The sequence below is a fragment of the Magallana gigas genome, chromosome 3 (genome assembly GCF_963853765.1).
Source record: "Magallana gigas chromosome 3, xbMagGiga1.1, whole genome shotgun sequence".
Lineage (NCBI taxonomy): Eukaryota > Metazoa > Mollusca > Bivalvia > Ostreida > Ostreidae > Magallana > Magallana gigas.
This window is the reverse complement of record NC_088855.1, coordinates 19,922,711-19,930,006: the sequence shown is the minus strand read 5'-3', so window position 1 is coordinate 19,930,006 and position 7,296 is coordinate 19,922,711. Positions and strand designations below refer to the sequence as shown.

The 7,296-nt window shown below is 32.1% G+C and overlaps 1 long non-coding RNA gene across 1 annotated transcript; it reads right to left on the bottom strand.

Annotated features, from left to right (window-relative positions):
- Positions 1 to 648: 648 nt before the first annotated feature.
- LOC105338618 (uncharacterized) lies at positions 649 to 2,853 on the bottom strand. Its single transcript, XR_010711530.1, has 3 exons — positions 2,787 to 2,853; positions 2,636 to 2,698; positions 649 to 1,483 (listed from the first exon to the last, which is right to left on the bottom strand). It is a non-coding gene; the product is annotated as an uncharacterized lncRNA (long non-coding RNA).
- Positions 2,854 to 7,296: the final 4,443 nt, after the last annotated feature.

The window sequence follows — 7,296 nt, the reverse complement described above, 5'->3', positions numbered from 1 at the left end:
TATAGAGTGCTAAAAGCAGACGACAAATTACAACCAATAAGATTAATAGAATCATTCATTATTACGAGTGTGGGATAGTGAAATTCCACCGAGGGGACAAGATTCACTGTCTAGGACGAGGCTTTGCCGAGTCCTAGACCGTGAATCTTGGCCCCGAGGTGGAATTTCACTATCCCACACGAGTATATAATGAATGATTATTTTTCTCGCATTATATTAGCTTAAAAAATGATGTTTGACAACTTTCTGTTATGACGTTCAAAAGATTACTTTCGGTTTATCCCTCCGCGTGCTTCAAATAGTGCAAGTTAAATGAAAGCATACGACAGTTTTTTCAATTAAAATATGAAAAATTGTAATTAATTATGCAACACAATTACTTAATGGATAATCTCAATGCACTATTTTGCATTTCCCTACAGCAGACAACGTTTGTTTACGTTTTAAAACAGCGTAGTTATACACAGTGTAAGACAGAAAAATCTCACACTGCTGTCTCACACCGGACAAACCGATCTCACACCGGTGATAATGCGAGAAAAGTTAATCCCATCCCGTTAAAAAGATTATCCAATCATAGTTAATCCCCATCCCGTAAAAGAATCTCGGTCTCGTTTCAATTAACGTGAAAATATTACACTACAGTAAATTAGTAAAACAATTTAAAGTTAATTATTAAGCACAAAAATAATAACTTAAGTATTTTATAATCGATATAAACAAGTAAATTACATTTATCCGCCAAAAGGTACTTCGTTACAAAAATAGAATACGGAACTATGGGTAATTCCAAGAAAGATGAATAAGAAAAATTGCGGCAACGTAAACAACCAAGGCATGTGTGTGAAAAACAAAGAACGACAGGAAGTCCACTGCCTGTCGTAACAAACTACTTCAAGTTGGAGATGACTCCCGACGGGCAAAGGTACCAATAATAAAGATTATTTATTTATATGAAAATATTTAGGCCCTAAATAACAAATGCATAATACACAGGTCAAATGCTACGTCATACTCGTCACCGGAATCATACCGATACACAGGCAAAACACTAAGACATCGAAAGCATTCACACAGAATTAAAATAAACGGAATCAGGGCACCATAATGTTACAGTGTCTTCCTTATTTTCATTTTGTTGCACACGATCGGGCTAAGAAGAGTCATAAATAGGGATAAGTACTATAATGGTTATATGTTATTAAACGAAGCACACGGTTTAAGCTTTCATAATCTTTTATAACTATTGCCATTGATACATCAACAGCAATTAATAGCCTTTGATAATCTTCTAAACACTTTTGTCATTTTAATGGAAAAAAACGAATAGATTTTAATTTATTTTGTTCAATGAAGTTATAAGTATACATGTAAGCATTTAAAAACGTACCATTTGAGGACAGATGAATGTGTCGATATTAAAGAGAAATAGCTTTCTCGGAACAAAGCATTCCTTGTCTTTTTGTTTCTTCCTGTGGTACGTCTATAAACAACAAAACTCAATTATGATTATAAAATTGAAAATATTAAAACATTCTATTATTTAAAAGTCACTAATCCATCTAAAATAGCGTTAAAAAGCAGTTGCCATAACATTATATATTTACATCATCCAGTGTCTTTGTCTGTGATAACACTACGTATCGATTTTGTACTATATAACCCATAATACAAATGACGCCAAATTGAGGCGCCGGTGGGGTTTGTTTATTTATAGTTAAAGATTTAATTGTACGATGGCTTAAAATTATATAAATATAAGTAATAAGGAATCATTCTTTGAATAATATGAGGTGATAATTTCGGTCGGGGCGTGATCAAATCTATCATAAAGCCCTTCGGGCTTTATTGGATTTGATCACGCCCCGACCAAAATTATTACCTCATAATACTCAAAGAATGATTCCTTATTCCTTATATAAATAGTGCCTGTTTGGGAGAGTAACAGTTGAAATTGACACCCCGAGGAAACCATTGTCAACCGACGCGAAGCGTTTTCCAGTGGTGTCAATTTCAACTATTACCCTCCCAAACAGGCACTATTTATTTTATTATACTGAATGTCTAAATTTTAGAGAATTTTTTGCTGCTTCTATATAGAAATGACGTGAATTTTACGGCTAATCGTACACGCGCAATTTTGGCGCATGTAACATTTCGTTGTGTTACCCGTTGCTAAGTATGTTGCTAACGCTGAGGGTAATAGAACGGATTATCAGCTGCGTCTAAACCAATCAGATTTCAGTATTTAACATGAAAGTATAACAACATATTTTACCATATTATGTCAATTTGTTGTACAAAAGAACAGTATAATCTAGTTACCGCAAAGGGTCAATGCTATGGGATCAAATCAAACTAGAGTAAAGAGCTGATTTTTTTAATACACTGAATGAGATAATGAGCTTCTATTCTAGAAATTTGATTATACACTGTACTAGTACTCTTGGTAATATGTGTCTTTTTTAACAATATCGAAGTTTCTCACTTCCTCTATTTTTCTCGAATATTTGAAAGTTTAAAACAAAATTATTATAATGGTTAATATGGTTACTTGTGCGTGTGAAGGGGGGGGGGGCAAATAAAAATTTCCTTCATTTTATATATTCATATTTCTAAAGTGTCAAATACTGACCATTAGCTCTCGCAGCAACGCTTCTTTCATTCGGTGCAACTCCTCGTTTTCTTTTAATCGCCTCTATTAAAAGGAAGAAACATAAACTATAAGGATAGATAATCGATTAATCATATCTCGAATTGTATTCCTCAAAATATCAAATACTGACCATCAACTCCTGCTGATACGCTTTTTTAATTTGGCGGATCTTTTCCCTTTCTTTGAATTGTCTCTATTAAAAGACAAAAACGCAAACGTAAAACGGGGGGTAATTTATTTATGATATCTCGAATTTTACTCCTAAAAAATATGAAATACTGACCATTAACTCTCGCTGGCACGCTTCTTTCATTATGCATATTTCTTCTTTCTCTTTGAATCGTCTCTTTTAAAAGAAAGAAACGTAAAAGATAACGATAGGTTATTGATTAAAGGGACTTGGACACGATTTGACTTAAAATTTTCAAATTTTATTTTTCCATTTTCAATGTTTATACTGATAAATATAGAAGTTTATAATGCTTTGTCAAAATTTGAAAGTCAAATATTAAGTCATAAGCAAGATACAGAGTTCATAATTCTTTGTTTTGTAAACAAAGCCCGAATGTTGTCAAATTTACATATGTGTTGTATCGGTGCAAGTTTCAATCAAATGTATCTTTCTTTTGTTGATAATAGTATTTATGAAGATTCTGAATTAGTTTAAATTGTTTTTACAAGTCATTTTGTCAAAGAAATGGTAATTCTCTACATTACATTTTTTTGTAAACAACTATAAGACTCGAGCTTTGTTTACATAACAACCAATTCTTACCTCTGTATCTCGCTTGTAACTTGACTTAAATATTTAATATTTTGGTCCATCGTTTAAAATGCACTAGTAAATCATTTTATACATAAAAAATAAAAATGAAATTTTTGATCTTAAATCGTGTCCAAGTCCCTTTAATGAGATATCAAATTTTATTCCGCAGAATATGAAATACTTACTGTCAACTTCTGCTGACACGCTTCTTTCTATTGGAGGATCTTTTCCTTTTCATTGAATCGTCTCTTTTAAAAGAACGAAACGTAAACGTCAAACGGAGTGTAATTAATTAATGATATCTTCAGTTTTATTCTAAAAATATGAAATACTGACCGTCAACTCCAGCTGGTACGCTTCTTTTGTTCGGCGTATCTCCTCTTTTTCTTTAAATCGTCTCTATCGAAAAATAGAAACCTTAACGTTAAATGGAAGTTAATAGATTAATCATATAGATCTCGAATTAATTCCTCAGAATATGAAATACTGACCATCAACTCCTGCTGAAACGCTTCTTTCGTTTGACGGACTTTTTCTTTTTCTTTAAATCGTCTCTAATAAAAGATAAAAACGTAAACGTTAAACGTGAGATATTCAGAGGTAATTAATTAATTAGTATTATCTCGAATTTTATTTTCTCAGAATATCAAGTACTGACCATTAACTCCTGCTGATACGCATCTTTCCTTTGGTGCATTTCTTCTTTCTTTGAATGGTTTCTATTAAAACATAGAAACGTAAATGTTAAAAACGAAAGGTAATTAATTAATCATATCCCTAATTTTATTCCTTAGAATATGAAGTACTGATCGTCAACTCTTGCTGACACTCTTTTCTCAGAAGGCGGAACTTTTGTTTTTCTAATTTTTGCCTGTTTAAACATAAAAATATAACCATTTCATGGGAAGGGTGTGCTTTAATCATGCAATAATGCATACACAACTCTTCTCCCTTTTTTCATTACTTTGCAGTTGAAAGATATTAATTAAAATAAACAAAGCGTTTAACAAAGACTTTTTCCTTAACAAATGCATAAGGATTATTTCTGAAGAGTGACAAACACTAACCAACAACTCTTCCTGGTAAATCTTCTTAATGTTTCGAAACTTCTCTTTCTCCGCACACTTTTGCTATTGAAGAAAAAAACGAAGGAAAACTTATAAAATGTACATGTAAGCTAGAAGTGTATAAATTGTCAAAGAAAGACTTGATATGGGAGATAATTAATCTATTAAAAATCACTTAATGCTATAAATTTATAAGATGGTTCTTATATTTCTTTATCCAGTAGAGAATGTTAATGTATTTGACTTACTTTATGAAATTACCAAAAATATGCCTCGACCCCCCCCCCCCCCCGGGCAAACTCAAATAACTGTCGGACCCCCCCCCCCCCCCCCCCCCAAACTGGAAAAAAAAAAATTCTGGATCCGCGCATGATCGGAGAAAACAAACCGCACATATTTTTCATAATTGACTTTAAACATATATGTACTCTGTAAGGAATGAACGAATACTCACAATAAGCTCTCCTTGAAGCTTTAGGAGCTTTCTTCTTTGTTCCTTTAGTTCAGTCTTTAATTTACAAAAAAAAAAAAAATAAAAGTTAAAAACAACAGCAATCTATTGGAATTTTAAAACGTTAACAAAAATCATTGATCAAAGGTGAGATAAACTGCATACACGGGTTGGGGGGGGGGGAGGGGATTAGGGAAGTCTGAAGGCCCCTCCCCACCCTCATTTTCTTGAAAATAAAATCAAACATGTATAGTCAAGTCACCAATTTTTTTCAATGGGTTTTCGTCCCCCCCCCCCCTTCAGCCCCGGGGGAAAATTAAGATCCGAGGGCATACATTGCAACAGTTACAATATTTTGAGAATGTTGTGTTAAAGAAATGTGATCATTTTTAAATCACCAACCATTATTTTTCTCGCCATCTGTGGGTTTCTCCGCTTCCGTATTTTCGCTGCAAAGAAATTCTATATCATATATTTTCTAGTTACATGTACAGGAATCACAATTAGCCAAATATGTTTAAAATTTGTGAATATGATGAAATATTTACCACCAATTCCACAAAAATTTGGTGTATAAGGTTTTCTCTCTTTTCTGTTTTCTGCAAAAAGAATGAAGATGAAATAACAATTGGTAATAAATAAATTTAGAATTTAACAAAATTATTCTTTTCACATCTTATGTTAAATGTTGTGTTACAAAATATAATTTTGATAGTTACCCGTGCGTCGTTTGCTAGTTTTTGCCTCTCATCGCTTTCTTTCTGTTGAAAAATAGTCAAATAAAATCGTTAAAATATATACGCCGTGCTAGAGTCACGAGAATAAGGCAGTTTGAACGATAAACTATTTAATAAGAAAATTTTGAATAGGATTCAAATTGCAAAATTGTAAAAGAAATACACCCCCCCCCCAAAAAAAAATGTAATTAGTTCATATTAAGGATTTTCTGATAACTATATGAACATACCTCTAATTTTGTTATTGCTTCTGTAAATCTTTTCCCATCTCTTTGTTTTTAACTTCGCCTGCAATGAAAAATATTCTCAAGAATCATTTCAGCATGATATGTTTTGTTGTAATGCTAGTATTAAAGAACTAGTGTAATTTTAAATGATATAAATTTACTAAAATGATCGTAATTAACCAGCAATTCTGCTTGAATAGCTCTCATTACATCAAGACGCCGCTTGTTTTCCATCTGAAATAATATAAATTTCAAAGTCCTTCTAAAAATTGCATTGATTAATATATGTACATGTACGAATTTAGATTAAAAGAATCTAATCTTTTTAAAGGACAGTACTTTTACATGCATTATGTATGTATGTACCTGTGGGTTTAAAAAAAATCCTTGCACTAATTAAAGAAATTTGATTCACATGCGATATTTTATATGATAAAGATAAATCATTGTTCAAATAGGTGGAAAGAGGGCGTAACAGATAGAACATTAGTTTGTTGTTGATTGTCCCATTCAGAATAGTTGACTTCTTTGTATATCGTGGACAAAAAATTACGAACTTATGCTTTGAACAGTACTTAATTGAGACTGTATACTTCAAAAAATCATGATTCGATGCTATAACAAATAGTTCGAATGCAAGTTAGTTGTTTCCAGAAATTTCTCCACTACATTGTATATTGCTAATATATTTATTAATTCAAATACCCAGCATCAAAAAATAAACTTCGTCAGTTTTTACTGTTCTCTCTTTGAAATAAAATATGATATTTTATTTTGTTATACTTTCATGTTAAATACTGAAATCTGATTGGTTAAGACGCAGTTAATAATATTTACTATTACCCTCAGCGTTAGCAACGCACTTGGCAACGGGTAACATTAAAAAATGTTACATGCGCGAAAATTATGCGCGTACGGTTCGCTGTAGAATTCACGTTATTCCTATATAAAAGCAGTAAAATTTTCTTAAAATTTTTAAAAAAGACATTCAGTATAACAAAATAAATAGTGCCTGTTTGGGAGGATAACAGTTGAAATTGACACCCCTCGCGTCGGTTGACAATGGTTTTCTCGGGGTGTCAATTTCAACTGTTACCCTCCCAAACAGGCACTATTTATATAATGTTGCCAGTCCTTGTCAGTTTCAGATTTTAAGATACACCTTGCTAAACACCTGGATAGTAAAAATAAATGTGTAATACAGATACGATTGAGGGGGTTTATAATATTTCAGAAGATTTACCAATGCTGTGGTCAAAAGTTCCGCGCTATTTCATTGATCTATCATTTTAATTGTAAAATTAACAAATGTATATACATCATTTCATGAGGGTTTACGTCACCATAATCATTCTCCAATATAAAAAGAAGTCGCTCAAATAAGATTTTTGG